Raw genomic sequence first — 16,060 nt, 5'->3', positions numbered from 1 at the left:
CAGATTAGACACGTCACAGCAACCATTTTGACAATATATATAATATACGTAAATAGTTACTTAACTGTTACATATCATTTAAATTGAATAATTAAATAAGTAGAACAAAGATGTGGTGATGTAGTATTCATGGCTCCAATGTTCATTCATAGTTGGAAGTAGCAGTATGTCTCTTAGAAGGATGGAGAGATAATTTTATTCGCTTATCCTTCATTTCTCTCTACCAGTCTCACCTTTTCTCCCTGTCTTCCTGAACATTGTTATACTGTAGACCCACTTATGCTGCTTGGAATGACTCATCTTTCAGATAGTATCATGAAAATGAATATCTGATTGGTAGGATTCATGGTTGATTCTTGATTCTTAACACTATTTGTTTTTTTTCTTTTTAATAAAGTTTTGAGGTTTTGTTATCCTAATGTTCCACAGAACAAATGCTGCTTACAAGTTTTAGATTAATTGATAGCTTCTCCATCTATAATAGCAGCACTTTAACTTCACCCAGTATTAAATGGAGCAAAAACATACTTTAAAATGACTGTCCTCTCATCTGCAAATCGTGAACATATGACATAGTCACCGTATAGACTGAAAACAGAACATCAAGCACAGTATGGGTCCTTTGATCCATGATATTGTGCTGACTTATCTCAGTCTACTCCATGATCAATCACCCACTCCTCCTACACAGCCCATAACCTTATGCAGGTTGAGTAACCATTATGTAAAATTCCAAAATCTGAAAAGCTCTAAGATCTGAAATATTCTAGTGCTGGCATGATGCCATAAATGGAAAATTCCACAAGACTCTGTGAAGGTTACCAGGTCACTTTGAACTGCAGATTATTCTGAGAAATGACTTCACATATGAAATGAGCAGAAGTTAATGAAAAATAGAAAAACATAAAACAAAAAATAAAAATCTTGATTGTGTATTGAAACAGTAGATTCATCAAGTGAACATATACTGTTTAATGGTATGCTGATCGTGAAATTAGAAAAGGTCTATCATGACAAACTGAAAACTGAAGATAATTGTGAATATTCAGCAGACTGGTACCAGATATTTAGGAAAAGGCACAGCATGGTATTTTTACTAGTTTACTGATCACGAAGCAGCAGAGAAATTCATTGAGTTTGCTGAGATCATCATTGATAAAAATCTAACACCGGAACAAATCCACAGTATTGATTGTTTTTATATCTTACATAAAACTTAAAAAAAATAAAATACAAGTACTGTAACCTTTAAATTAAACACGGCATTGTAGACGGAGACCAAAAACTGTTATTGTTTTAACATTATATTAATTGTATGCAATAACCGTTACTGTTAAGAACATATGTGTGATAAACAAGTGTGAAACAAGTGTTAAACAAGGGCAGCGTACCAGTAGCATATAAATTCAGTTGGAAATGATGGTGATTCGAAGCCATCTCGTTATACCCGTCTACTCCAAAACCAGAAAAAATCTGAAATCCGAAACAATTCCAGCCTGAACATTTCCGATAAAGGGTACTCATCCTGTATTTTCTTGCATTAATGTGCTTTACTAAGAGTCCTTTAACGGTCCCTATTGTAGCAACCTCTACTACAAACCCCAGCAATGCATTCCAGAATCCACCACTCTCTGTGTAAAATATGTACCTCTGACATTTCATTAAATTTTCCTTCACTCACCTTAAATGGATATCCTTTAATATTAACTGTCGTCACCCAGGGGAAAAAAGGTGCTGGCTGTTTGCTCTTTCTCATAATCTTGTACACCTCTACCCTGTCATCCCCCATCCCTCCAAAGGGAAGAGTTCTAATTCACTCAAACTTTCCTCTCAATACATTTTGCCAAACAACAGAAGATGTGCATTACCTGTTGCTATACTCTGCGAAAATAATGACATAAAAAACAAATTTTGGTATTTGCTGTTATTTGTCTGTAAAATCAATGGCAATTTCAGGATTTTGGAATGTAATTCATTTAATGAAGTAATCTCTCAATCCCACTGTTAGACTGATAACGTCAATCATGATTTCTGGTATTCGTGATCTTCTCCAATAAAAACATGATAAGTCATTACCGCTAACTTGACTCTCAGACAGCTATAAACTAGACATACTGGAACTTATTTTGAAACTCTTACTTTTAGCTCCACAAGGTCTAAATGTTTTCTTAATGCAATCCGAGGCAATAATTAGTACTTAGCAAACAAGATGACCTAAATATATAATTTAAATGTATTTTCTTGACATAAATATTTTGAAATACCAGGGATTCGGAACAATTATTTTAATGAGTAATATTTCTGATATGTCATCTTCCGATTCAATTATTTTCCAATCTTTATTTAGAACCCTATTACTTAAAATCTTAATTTAAAAATACCTTGGAAGCATTTTGGGAAAGGTTTGTTGGACTTCTGCCTGGACTGGGTGGCTAGAAGCAGGTGAGTGAAGGTTTACTTGATTTAAGGCTTGAAATGTTCAGAAGATTACTGAAATACCAGGCTGCAAAAAATCCTCTGTTTCATTATTCAGGGAATTATGTGTGTCCGGTTGCAACTGTGATATAATACTCAAAGTAAAAACAAAATAATCAGTTTAAAAGTTATTTTATGAAAAGTTCAGGTATCTATTAAATGCATTCAGATCTTTTGAAAAGTAACATAATTTTTGAGGGTGAAGCTGTAAGGAATTTACATCTTAAGAAAATAAGCATTTTCGTTCAGTTCTCCAAATAACATAAAAGACTGAATTAAATGTACTTTAAAAATGGAATAATCATATTTTGGAGTGGGAACAAATGGTAATTATCCAATGTTCAAGAGGACACAACTTGACATTGCATTCTCATCGACTGCAAATGATAAGCACTTGTTTGTTCCATAATTGGTATATGACTCATAATCATAAAATGGACTTCCAGATGATTGACAAGAGGTCTGACAGATCTTCCATTTCATCGTGAAGATATTAAAGAGCAAACAGCAGTGATAAGGTTGGTGAGTAACATCACAACAAAGCATTTATACCTGGAAAATTGCACTATCCATTCCAAATGTTCCTAAGTAACTAACCACTAGTTTCCAATTTGTTCACTTTATGATGAGCAACTACTTGTTTCAGCGGGTAAAACAACCAACTCATGTAAGAAGAGATCAGAATTAAAGTTACTCCAGATGGCAGTGCTGCTGCCTTCTTCCAAGAATGTGTGAGTACATGCATTACAATGTACAATAGTGGATGTAGAGATTACAAAGGTCTCAATAACAAAGAATAAATCATTGGAGAAACTTATTGAAAGGGGAAACTTGATGCCATGACCATCAATTTCTCCTTCTGGTATTGTTCTCTTTATTTAAATTTCCCCTTCCTGCTTCCCTCTTCATCTATTCCCCTTACCTCTTGATTCTTCTCTTCACCTCCCTATCACCTCCCCCAGTGCCTCTGCTTCTTCCCTTTCTTTCATGGTCCTCTCTTTTCTCCTATCAGATTCCTTCTTATCCTGCCCTCAACCTTCCCCCCCCCACCCGATATCACCTATCACCTTCTAGATTGTACCTTCTCCTCCCCTCTCTTTCCTTTCCAGTCCTGTTGGAGGACTTAACCCAAAATCTCAACTACTTATTCATTTTCATAGATGCTGCCTGACCTTTTAAGTTATTCCAATGTTGTGTGTGTCTTGTTATTGAGAAGGGATTGGAATTTTAAAATAGGGAGGTGCTGTGACTGTGAACAAAATCATCAGAGATACACTGAAGCTGGTGATATAGGGATCTTTATTCATCACAACCAGCAGGCATTATTTTGGAGATACTCCAGGCAGAGGCTCGCAAACCAAAAGATACATCATGTTTTTATACACACAAAATGCTGGAGGAACTCAGCAGGGCAGGCAGCATTATGGAAAAGAGTACTGTACAGACAACGTTTCAGGCAGGACTGGAGAAAAAAGATGAGGTGTAGAGTTAAAAAGTGGGAGGAAGGGAGGTGTTAGGTGAAACCTTGATGGAGAGGGATGAAGTAAGGAGCTGAGAAGTTAATTAGTGAAAAAGATATAGGGCTGGAGAAGGGGGAATCTAATAAGAAAGGACAAAATGCCATGGAAGAAAGCAAAAGGGGAAAGGAGCACCAGAGGGAAGAGATGGGCAGGCAAGGAGGTAAGCTGAGAGGGGAAAAAGTGAACGGAGAATAATGAGGGGGTGGGGGAGGCATTACCAGAAGTTTGCAAAATCGATGTTCATGTCATCAGGTTGAAAGCTACCCAAAAGGAATGTAAGGTGTTGTTCCTCCGACTTGAGTGTGGGCTCATTGAGAAGGCAGAGGAGGCCATGGATATACATATCGGAATGGGAATGGGAATGGGAAGTGGAATTAAAATTGGAGATCCTGCTTTTTCTGGCAGATGGAGTATAGGTGTAACCCTTTACTTTTACTTATAATTTCACAAAATGTAACACCATAAGATATGGGAGTAGAATTACGCCATTGAGCCCACTGAGTCTCCATTACCATTTTATTATGGCTGATCTATTATCCCTCTCAAACCCAGCCTTCTCCCATAAACCTTGATGCCCTTACAAATCAAGAATCTATTAACTTCTGCTTTAATATCCCCAATGACTTGGCCACTACAGCCATCTGTGGCAGTAAACTCCACAGATTCACCACCCTCTGACTGAAGAAAATACTCCTTATTTCTCTGTCCTAAAGGGATATCTCTGTATTCTGAATATACGCTATTTTTCAATTTCAAGGTGAAGCTTAGGAGACAATGGCACCTAATGGTGACTCTTATTGCTGTTATTCCCTTTCAAGGTTCTTTCTTTCTTTCTTTTTCAATCTTTTTATTGAATTTTTCAAAAACAGATACATGACAGTCATAATAGTACAAAGGGAGTGAGATTGCATTGTTGGCAATTAACACATGAGTAAAAACTATAGGTAACACCATATAATAGACCTCCCAAACCCTTGCTATAAACAAGATTTTTATTTTTTATAAAAAATAAAAAGATGGATAAAAAACCCTAAATTGAAAAGTCAAATATAAAATAAACTAAACACAACTAAACCTCAACTTAATAAAAACAAGCTGCGCTATACTATTACATCAAAAAAAAATTATTAGTGTTGTCAACTTCGCTCCTCTACTTAAATTAATGAATAATATAAAGGAATCAGAAAAGGTCAAATTACATTCTGTGAAAGTATTGAATAAAAGGCCTCCAAGTTTCTTCAAATTTAACCAAGGAATCAAAATTTAAACAGGATATGGTTTGAGAAAACCATTGAGATGTAGTAGGAGGATTTATCTCTTTCCAATTCAATAAAATAGATCTTCTAGCCATTAAAGTAGCAAATGCAATCATCCGCCGAGCTGCAGAGGGCAGATCAATCATTGGTAAGCCAAAAATTGCAGTAATAGTGTGAAGTTGTAAATCAATGTGCAAAACTGCAGAGAATGTATCAAAAATATATTTCCAAAATTTTTCCAAAAGAGGACAAGACCAAAACATATGAGTCAGAGAGGCTACCTCAGAGTGACATCTACCCCAAATTGGATTTATATGTGAGTAAATACGAGCTAATTTATCTTTAGACATATGAGCTCTATGTACCACTTTAAGTTGAATCAACGTATGTCTGGCACAAATAGAAGAAAAATTAACCAATTGAAAAATTTTCTGCTTCGGTTAAATGTCAGGTTATTAAAATTTGTAAACAGGATGGAACTTTGGTGGTTGATCATGATGAGATACACAAATCTTTTCAAGAATTTTATACCTCCTTATATCAATCAGAATCTCCTGATGACCCCACTATAATGCATGAATTCTTAAGGAAATTGAATGTTCTGAAATTATCATCTAATGAGCGTTTAGTATTAGATGCTCCTATTACAGAATAAGAAATAAAAGATGCTATTTCTTCGATGAATTCTGGTAAAGCATCTGGCCCAGATGGTTATACAGTAGAATTTTAAAAATCCTTTTCTACTATACTTTTTCCGTCGCTATGTAAAATCTTTAAGGATGCATTATTTATAGGTAAATTATCACAATCTTTTTATGGTGCCCCTATTTCCTTAATTCTTAAAAAAGATAAAGATCCCACTGAATGTGCATCATATAGGCTTATATCCTTATTGAATGTAGATTCTAAGATTTTTTCAAAAATAGTGGCAACTTGACTGGTTGCCTCAAATTATTTTGGTTGATCAGACCAGATTTATTAAAAACCACTATTCATCCTTTAATATTAGGAGATTAATGAATATTGTTTATACTCCCTCAAGATTCTTTTGAAAACCATGACCTGGAGTTACATGCTGAATTCACTTCTTTGCGGGAATGGGACCCACTCTCGTGGTCTCACGACTGGCTGCTATTCGACATACCTAGGACGTGGCCTAGAAGACTGGCAGGCCTTTGAGGTTTCTGTGATTTCATAGCTCTGGAGGCGGGCAGACTTGAGGGAGGTGTCTCCGCAGGGAATCGGTGTGTTGTGGGAGACAGAAGATCGAAAGCAGCAAGCTGGCCGCTGGCTGTATGCCCAGAGACCCGAGTTCTTTAGGCACAAATCTTGGAAAGAATGACTTAATGGACTTTTAACATCGTAAATCAGCGAGTTGTTTGTTATGTCTCCCCTCTCGCTGTGAAATGGGGACAACTCTTTTTCCTTTAGTAGGGAGAGCGAGAACCTGTGGTATGTTGAATTACCAGGTGAAAAAGTAGTCTTTGGGGAATTGCAAGTCTGTGTCTTTAATGATGCTTTGCTGCATGCTTGAGTGCTCAGCAGGGGGTGCTGATGCTTTTTATGCTGATGGTGGGGGGATTGTTGCTTTGCTGCTGCTTACACATGGGAGGGAAAAACTGGGGGTGGGGCTTTGGGGTTCTAACATTTAGCTCTCTTTCATTCTTCAGGGCACTTCTCTGTTTTCGTGGATGGTTGCAAAGAAAAAGAATTTCAGGATGTAGATCTTCTACATTTCTTTGACATTCAATGTGCCTTTGAAACCTTTGAACAAGACTCCCCCACTATATATACTGTATATGAAGATTAAGTTCCCTATTTATGACTTATTGCTTTTGAGTCCCTTTTTGAATTGTTACATTTAGACTGAAAAATTTCATTTCCTAATGATATAGCTACTGTTACCTGGATAAAGAAGAGAGTTTGGACATGGTGCATGGGACATCACTCATCAATTGCCTCTGAACAGTATGTTCTGGTCTCATTTTGCATACTCTCACTCAGCTGTCAACTCCATAATCTTTTAGGTGATCAAGCAAATGATAAGAGTGCAATTAAGGCCTGGAAATTAAATTTGCATTGGTTTAATACTACACTTGGGTAAGCATTTTGAGGAAATCTAATTCACTGTCTCTTTTAGTCGATGATTAAGTTCATTGTCTGCTATAAACAGAACTCCCCATCTTTATATACTAAATATGAGGAGGGGCTTTAAAATCAGAATCATAATTAATATCTTATTGACATGAAATTTGTTATTTGGTGGCAGCAATACAGTGCAAAGGAGATAAAATTACTAAAAAATACTAAATAAATGAATAGTGCAGAAAATGGAATAATGAGGTTCATGGGTTCATGGATCATTCAGAAATTTGTTCCTAAACCATTGAGAGGAGGACTTCATGCTCTTGTCCCTCTTCTCTGTTGGTATCAAAGAGAAGAGGACATGTCTTGGATAGTGAGGGACTTTAATGATAGATACCATTTTTTTGTGGCACTGCTTTCAAAGATGATCTTGATAGCGTGAAAAATTGTGGAGCTGGTTGAATCTACAAACTGCTGCAGTCTCTTGTGATTCTTTGCATTGGAGCTTCTATGCCAAGCTGTGAGGCAACCACTCAGAATGTTCACCACACTGCAGCTGCAGAAATCTGAATGAGTCTTGGGTGACATGCCAAATCTCCTTAAACTCCTAATGAAGTAGAAGAGTGGACGTGTCTTCTTCATGATTGCATCAAAGTATCAGGTTCAGAAAAGATTCTTAGAGATGTTGACACCCATGAACTTAAAGTAGCTCACTCTTTCCGCTGCTGAAATCTCATTGAAGGCTGGTGTGCGTTTGTCTAACTCTCCCTTGTCAAAGTTGACAATCAGTTCCTTGATCTTGTTGACATAGAGAGCAAGGGTGATATTACAACACTGTTATCTATCTCACTCCTGTATGTCTCCTTTCACCATCTGAGATTTTACCCAACAACCATGGAAGAAGATTGCAACTTTCCCCTGCTCTACTCAGTTTATATCTATGAGTGTGTCGCTAAGTACAGCTCCAACACTGTATAAAGGTTTGCTGAGCGGGCTGTAACGGAGGCGGTCATCAATCAGCATACCATACAGGAGGAGATTAAAAATTTGGCTGAGTGGTGTAATAACAACAACCTCTCACTCAATGTCAATAAGACCAAGGATCTGATTGTGGAGTTCAGGAGAGGGAAACCAGAGGCCCATGAACCGGTACTGATCATAGAATCAGAGGTAGAGAGGCTCAGTAGGTTTAAATTCCTGGGTCTAACTATCTCAGAGGACCTGTTCTGGACCTATCACATAAATATGCTTTCAAAGAAAGCTCAGCAGTGCTTCTACTTCCTCAGCGGTCTGCAAAGATTTGGCATGTCATCAAAAACCTTGGCAAACGTCTATAGGTGTGTGGTGGAAAGTGTGCTTACTGGCTGTATTACTGCCTGGTATGGGACACCAATACCTTTGAGTGAAAAATCCTATAAAAGATCATGGATTCAGCCCGGTACATCACAGGTAAACCCTTCCCAACCATTGAGCACATCTACATATAAAGTTTCTGAAGAAAAGCAGCATCCATCATCAAAGATCCTCACCACCCAGGCCATGCTCTTTTCTCGCCGCTGCCATCAGGTAGAAGATATGAGTGCCTCAGTTACTACCCCTCAACCATCAGGCTCTTGAAGAAAAGGGGAAAACACACTCATTCTAATTCTGGTGTTCCCAGAACTGTTGGTCTCACTTTAAAGATTTCTTATCTTATTTCATGCTCTCAGCTTTTGTTGCTATTTATTTATATCTGCATTTGCACAGTTTGTTGTTCATTGATCCTGTTTACAGTTACTGTTCTATAGATTTGCTAAGTATGCCTACAGGAAAAAGAATCTCAGGGTTTTATGTGGTGACATGTATGTACTCTGATAATAAATTTTACTTTGAACTTAGACCTCTGAACATGATGTCATCTGCATGTTTATGAATGATGTTTGAATTATGCTTAGCCACTATAATGTGAGTGTCATGAGTATAAAGCAGTCAGCTAATTCTGCATCCTAAAGATGTACCTGGTTGATTTTCAGTGAGGAGTTGTTATTACTGACCTGTACAGAATTTGTCAGTGTTTTAAATGAGATGACGAATCCTAGCAAACTCCTAAGATAGTAGAGGCACTTGCCGTGCTTTCTTTGTAATGGCACTTACTGCACATGCTGAACACAAGACAGATCCTCTGAAATGACAATGCCGAGGTATTATGCAGATGCCGACCCTCTCCACCTTTGATTCCCCCAGTGAAGAATGACTTATGGATCTTCTGTTTCCTCCTTCATCTCATTGATGTTGAGTGAGAGGTTGTTGTTGTGGCACCACTCAGCCAGATTTTCAACCTCCCTCCTCTTTGTTGATTTGTCATCACCTTTGATTCAGCCTATGACAGTGGTGTCATCAGCAAGCTTAAATATAGCATTGGAGCTTTGCTCAGCCTCACAGACATGAGTATAAAGCAAGTAGAGCAGGGGGCTGAGGAGATTGCCTTGTGGTGCACTTGTGTTGAGAGCGATTTTGGGGGGGTTGCTGCCAACCTGAACTGAGTAGGGTCTGCAAGTGACCTTTTGCATAAGTAAGTATTGAAGCCTAGGTCTTGGAAGTTATTAATTAGTTTTGAGGAGATGATAGTATTGAATGCTAAGCTGTTGTCAATGAAGAGCTTCCTGATGTATGTATGCACCTTTACTGTTGAGATGTTCCAGGATTGTGTGAAGAGCCAATGAAATGTCATCTGCTTTTGACCTGTTGTGACAGAAGGCAAATTGGAGTAGAAAATTAGATTTGTTTTGAAGCAGATACAACTAACAACTAACATCAAAATTAATATTCCTGGAGCTATTAACAGCCATCTCAACATTCAAGGTAACATAACTGCCTGCAGTGATTCAATCACAGCCTGCATTTTCAAAGCAGCATTTATCAGTCTGTGAACAACAACATTAGTAAAGACAATTATCACTTGACAGCCTTCAATGTACTTTTGATGGATAACCAAGTAGAAGTTCATAGACCTTTCAAATGAAATACATGATGCTTTAAACCCAAAGTAGTTTGGGAGTCTGCATTGTCGAGCACCTTTGCTTCATCCACTACAAAAGGTGAGGTTTTCCAGTCGCCACATAATGCAATTCAACTTTACACTCCCATTCTGACCTGTCAGTCCTTGGCACACTCAGTTTGGAAGAGCAACAACTCATATTCCATCTGGGTAGCCTACAACCTGAAGATGGCATGAACATCAGTTTCTCTAACATCCTGTCATTTTTTACCTCTTCCCCTTTCACTCTTTTTTCACACCCCTTTATGATTCCCCTCTTGACCCTTTCCTTTTCCTCACCTTCCAATCACCTTCTGCTGGTGCCCTTCCTCCTTCTCTTTCCCTTATGCTTCTCTTCTATCAGTTTCTTTCTTCTGTAGCCCTTTATTTCTTCCACCTATCACCTCCCAGCTTTTACTTCATCCCACTCCCCCACCCATCCACCTTCGCCTTCAACTGCCAGATTACGTGCTTTCTCATCCCTCCACCTTCTTATTCTAGCTTCTTCCCCCTTCCTTTCAAGTCCTGATGAAATGTCGACTGTTTATTCTTCTCCATAGATACAGCCTGACCTGCTGAGTTCCTCCAGCACTTTTGTGTATTCCTCAAGATTTCCAGCACGTGCTTGTGTTTTAAACCAAAGCTTGGCATAACCAAGGCACAACTTGTTTTATTGATGACTGTTCACTTCTTGCATATTATCTTGGGCCGAGTATGTTTTTTCTATTTACTAGCTCTCTGTCATCCTGTTAGGCTTTTAGAACTGCTTGGAATAAACATGGATTTCAATTAGGATTTTTAAATAGTCTCAGAGCTCTCACTGCTTATAAATCTATGTTTTTGCTTCTTTACTAAGATTTTCACTTGGTTTTCTAATGACAGGGTGCAAAGTGAAGTTAAATTGACTTCAACCATTAGAGGGATTAAAGGAGGTGGGATTAATTGGGAACGTAAACATAACAGCACTTGTGTTTGAAGAATCACTCTATTATGTTTCTTTATTCAAATTTATGATAATAGCTTCCTATGCAAAGTTCTCATGCGATACAGTAGCACAATCCATTAACAGAAGTGTCCACTTGGAGGCTTACAATTTTAGTTTCCTCTCTAAATGTGGGTATAAGATTCCACATTGCTAATTGCATGCAGTTAAGGTTACTTCAGTTACAAAACCTTTCCTTACATGCACTTGGTTTGTACAATGGTGATGAGAATCTTTCTGATCAATACCAACAATATCACAGAGTGAATTACAGTTTCTGTCAGACTAGGTTATTAAGAAAATTTTTCTCATTTTTGAATTTAAGCCCCACAAATGCCTGTTTGGAACATTTTTAATGTCTTTGTTGTATTTCTGGAACAGTGGTTACACAAAGGAACATGTATGAACTCAGTGATGACTAGTTTTAGTGTTTTCCACAGCTGCTGCACCACCTGTTGTCCCCTTTTCTATTGGTACAAATTAAAACACAGAAACAAATGTGACTTCATGCAATTTGGAGCAGAATTCAAACATGCCTTTGACATGGAGTTACATAAGTCTATTCATTTGTTTGGCTCATCTCTCCACCTACTCATTAATCTGTGACATTGATCTAAAGCCAAGATGTATTTGCTGAAATAGGACACAACGCCTTGAAGAACAAAGTAAGGTCACTGCTAGTGTAGGGATCAAACAATTTAGATCACAAATCAGATTGCCTTAGTATTAGGAAGGGCTTATTAAAATATAAAATAACATCAACATGGAATCTTCAGAAGCAGTATTTGTAATAATCAAGTGGATTAGTTATGGTATTTTTAACTTTCCTTTTGCAGTTAATAAGAACAATTGCAACTGACTGTAGTCATTAGCAATTCTATGTTTCAATGAGCCAACATCTACAGGGAAAGAATATAAGCAAGCTGTGTATAATTCTGATATTCTGCATCTCATGAATAATCCATCAATCTCAGTTTATCTCTTTGGAATTATGATGCATCCAGTGTAAAATCTGGCTGCAACATTAATTGGCCCAAGAGTAACTTACTTCTTCTTTCCATACTGTGTTCTGTAATTGCTTAATAACTATCAAAACACTTTTTTATTCTCCCATGAGCAAATAACAGTTACCCTTGAAAAGGTGGTGTTGACATGTTTTGTAGGTCACTACAGAGGCTCATTTGAGAACAGTTGTCCTGTTGAGCTAGAAGGTTGTACATTGAAGTTCTATGAGATAGAAGCACAGAAATCTAGGCTGACATTCTAGGTACGATCAATTTTTGGGTCAGATTTTCTTTATCAACGCAGCCAGTACCAAATGGAACCACCAGCGTTTGCCTAATTAAATGCCAACAGGTTCAGAACTTGCCCCCATGGAGCCCAAAAACTGCTCTTGATGAGATACCCATAAATTATGTTGCAAAAACCAGCTCTTAGGCACTGGCCTAGTTAGATTTATAGCTGTATCGGTGCTTTCATTACTATTAGCAGGAATGCTAAAGATGCAAAGAAGAAAGGAAAAGGAGAAAGAAAATACCTTTAGTTTAAAAAAAATATTTGTCCTGTTTAATATTTTAAGGTGGCAAAGGAGGTGTAAGGCACTTCTCCCCTCTACTAGTCTGCTGGTCACCCTTGGGCAAGGTGTAGCACCTGTTTAGTCCACCACTCAGGGTTACATAAAGCCATGGAGCGGGTGGTGGATGGCCGTATGAGCAGCTGGTGCATATCACAAGTCCTGGTTATGCAACCACTGATGCCATGCAAACAATCTCTGAAGAGTATTGATAATGGCTGGGGTCACCCACCTTGTAAAAACGCAACCTAGAGGAAGGCAAAGGCAACCCACTTCTACAGAAAAATTTGTCATGGTCAAAGACCATGATCATCCATGACATATGACATGCCACATGATGACGATGATGAATATTTTGTAAACCATAATTTGTAGATTTACTCAAATAAGTTGTTTTTTAAAAATATATATTATTAAATTGAAGAAGCATGGTAGACATGTCAATGTGCTGAAGTGAAAATATATCTCCAAATTAATTCATTGTCGTATTTCTTTTGTAAGAACTTACTGGACACAAAGTACATTAAAAGGGTGAATATACCACAAATGCTCTTCATTGTCTGTAAAGAGCTTTGAGGTATTCTGAGAGAAACTGGCAAGGGGAAATGGAAATCCCTCATTTTGCTTTTTGAATCCACTAGATGATGATATGCCCACAGTGTTTTTAGTAAAGGATTTGGAGATTTACATTGAGCACTGATGAAGGAAGAATAAATAAGAGAAATGTGTGACTCACTGAGGAATTTGTAGATGGTGACATTTTAGTAGCCAGCCTCCCTTTGTTCCTCTAGGTCGTAGAGTTCGCAGTTTTGAGTAGTGTTGTTAAAGAATATTTAGTAAGTTTTCCCAGGGACTTGACTTAACTGCGTGCCCAAAGACATCATTTTGATCTTAGGAGCAGTTTCTTGCTACCTAGTTCTCTGCTTCTGTACACACTCTGAAGTCATGATCTCCAGCAGGGAACTCCCTGGGAACCTATGAATTCAAAGTCAATCAGGCCTTCCTATTCTGGGTAAGCAAGGGTATTTCACCATCGAGGCATTAACTGAAATCAGTATAAAGTTAAATTCGGACTTTGGAACTGGAGCTATATTTTCAGCCAATATAGCTCCTTGCTATCAGGCTACCTTGGTAGGAAAACCCCAATCATTGACTAGACACCAGTCAAAGTAAAACATGTCTCTCTGAGGTAATGTCAATATGATCTTTAGACTAAGTAATGTTTATATGAATCTGATACTGATTATTCAAGGGACTAGTGTAACAAAGTTTCAGTAATTGTTATTTGCTATATCATGCTTATGCAGAACAGGATACAAAGATATTACAACACAAGAAAAAATAATTTTTGTCTCCCAGCCATTCATTTCCACCTAATGCTAAAATAGATGATGACCTGAATGCCTTAACTAAACACTATTGTGCATTCTATCTATCTATAGCTTTTACCATATTATTAGCAATGGCAGGGCCCTTGTAAAAAGTAACCGATTGATCATGGTTAAATTTGAAATAGATTAGACTAAAATGAGTTACAGTCCAAGATTTGAAATGAATGTACAATACTAGGCAAAAGTCTTAGAAATCCAATATTTTTATATGGCTTCAGATGGTAGGCCTCCATAGAGCTATGAACTCGGCATCATTGAGGCTGCTTGGAATTACCTGGAGAGACAGAAGCAAGCCTGACAGCCAAAGTCTGCAGATGAACTGTGGCAAGTTCTCCAAGATGCTTGGAACAACCTCCTAGCTGAGTTTCTTATAAAACCGTACTGCAGTGTAACTAAGATTATCACAGTTTGAAAGACCAAATATTGGTCTTTATTGGTTACACCAAATATTGCTTTGATTTTGCTTTGTCCTGTTTACTGCTGTTTATAGTAAAGATGTTTATTTTTATTATTTTTGAAAGTATCTTCATTTTGCAGAATTTTTTACACATGCTTTGAATTTTGAAATGTGCTGCATTAATTTATATTGACTATCTTTATCCATTTTGCCATTAGTTAACAAGTTTATCATTCAAAAATCCAGTCTAATCAGGAAATGTGACTGCCTTGGTCAAATGGTGGAACTTGGTCCTTGGCTCATCCAACTAGATGCTGATTTGATATGAGAATTCCATATATTTACAACTATAGGACAATTTCTCAAAATAATGTTGAAACTTTTTCATTTAAAAGCTGATACTTTTATTGAACTTGCTACAGTAGCAATCAAGGATTATTGTTCTTATTGAAAATTAATGTAACTTTTACTCCTACAGAGGCTATCTTGACTACTCAGTATCCCAAATCAATTATTAAAAAAATACTCAACACCGCTTACTACGTCTTCAGGCCACAATACTTGGTCAAGTGGTTTTCCGTAACATCTCAGTGCCTCTTGACAGCTGGAATTAACAAGGAATTGAATTTTAGAGTCTTCAGTGGAAGGAAAACTCTTTGTTTAGATTGGTTATAGACAGACTCTTCACCCCATCATGTTAAAGCTGACCGGCAAGCCCATCTACACTAAATCCACTTGCCTAATTTAATTCCATACTCCCTAAGTTCCACTCATTCAATTAGCTGTTTAAATGGCTGTTAAAAATTGTTACTATCCTACCTTCACCATCTTCTCTGGAAGAGCATTCCAGATACCAGTGACTCCTTATGTGACTTTTTTCCCCTCAGGTCTCCTTTAAACCTCCTCTCTCTCACTTTGAACCTATGCCCCATGTGGGTTTAAGACACAGGCTTTCTACCCTATCTATGCCTCACGTAATTCTATATACCCCATTATGTCACCTTTCAGCCTCTTTTGCTCTAGGGAAAACAAACCTAGTCTACCCAATCTCTTGTGATACCTTAAGCCCTCCAATCCAGGTGATACCCTTATGAATCTTTTCCACATCCTTTCAAGCTTAATCAAATCTTTTCTACAGTATGCTGATAAGAACTGCACACAGTATTGTAACATGACATCCCAACACTTGCATTTAGTGTTACAGCCAATAAAGGCAAGCATGATTTACAATTTCCTTATTGCCCTGCATTCTCCCCATGATCCCAGTTTCAGGGAACTATGTACTTGTACTGAAGGTATCTCTAATTCAAGAATTATGGATTTATATAAATATAGCAGATGCTAATTGAAAAAACAATTCTTTAT

This window comes from Hypanus sabinus, chromosome 7, assembly GCF_030144855.1.
Source record: "Hypanus sabinus isolate sHypSab1 chromosome 7, sHypSab1.hap1, whole genome shotgun sequence".
Classification (NCBI taxonomy): Eukaryota; Metazoa; Chordata; class Chondrichthyes; order Myliobatiformes; family Dasyatidae; genus Hypanus; species Hypanus sabinus.
The sequence above is the reverse complement of the archived record's forward strand: the minus strand, read 5'-3'. Positions refer to the sequence as shown.